General features: G+C 43.3%; 1 protein-coding gene across 2 annotated transcripts in view; it reads right to left on the bottom strand.

The window, feature by feature from the left end:
* The window catches only part of SF3A3 (splicing factor 3a subunit 3), a 27030-nt gene that overhangs the window by 10017 nt on the left and 16357 nt on the right, over positions 1-656 (bottom strand). The gene's annotated exons all lie outside the window — the stretch shown is intronic.

Genomic DNA, 656 nt, shown 5'->3' with positions numbered 1-656 from the left:
GTTTTTTTCCCCCCACTCCGCCATGCTACATTAGTTTGTCTGTCAGAAATCATGGAATACAACTGACAAAAGATCAGGGGCAAAATGTTTAATAAAGTTAATATGACATTACAATTCAATGTTTTAAAATCAACACTATTGTGAGCTATAAAATGATTAATATATACCCTGCTTAATGGCACTGTCCCATTCCGGACAAAGTGAGTGACTCTCCTTAAAGCTCACCACCAACTCACTTATACTCGCCTTCACAGCACTTACCTGGCACTTTTTCCTGTGTCACAACCACACAAAAAAAAGAAGTGCTGTGCCAGATGGTGCTGGAGTTTATACAGGGGTAATGATGTCATCCCCTCCATCATAGAACAGTGTTCAGCCTAGTGATTGGTCACATGGCCCAAGTAGTGCATTATGGGAAGAGGTAAAAAAATAACTATGGGGTAACTATTTTATCCCATAGTTCTCTTAAGGGTCATGGGAGGACATATACTAACGTCCTCCCGTGACCCAACGCTCAGTATATAGCGAGCTTTACACAGAGCGCCACAGCCAGAACAGATCCCAATACTGTTGAGATCCACCCAGCTGGCTGATTGACAGCAGGATCTGCCTATTTAGAGTCCCCTCTGCTGTCCATTCTTCCAGTCAGCGCTGGA

This window comes from Nanorana parkeri, unplaced genomic scaffold (genome assembly GCF_000935625.1).
Source record: "Nanorana parkeri isolate BGI_ZX_2015 unplaced genomic scaffold, ASM93562v1 scaffold406, whole genome shotgun sequence".
Classification (NCBI taxonomy): Eukaryota; Metazoa; Chordata; class Amphibia; order Anura; family Dicroglossidae; genus Nanorana; species Nanorana parkeri.
The sequence above is the reverse complement of the archived record's forward strand: the minus strand, read 5'-3'. Positions and strand labels throughout refer to the sequence as shown.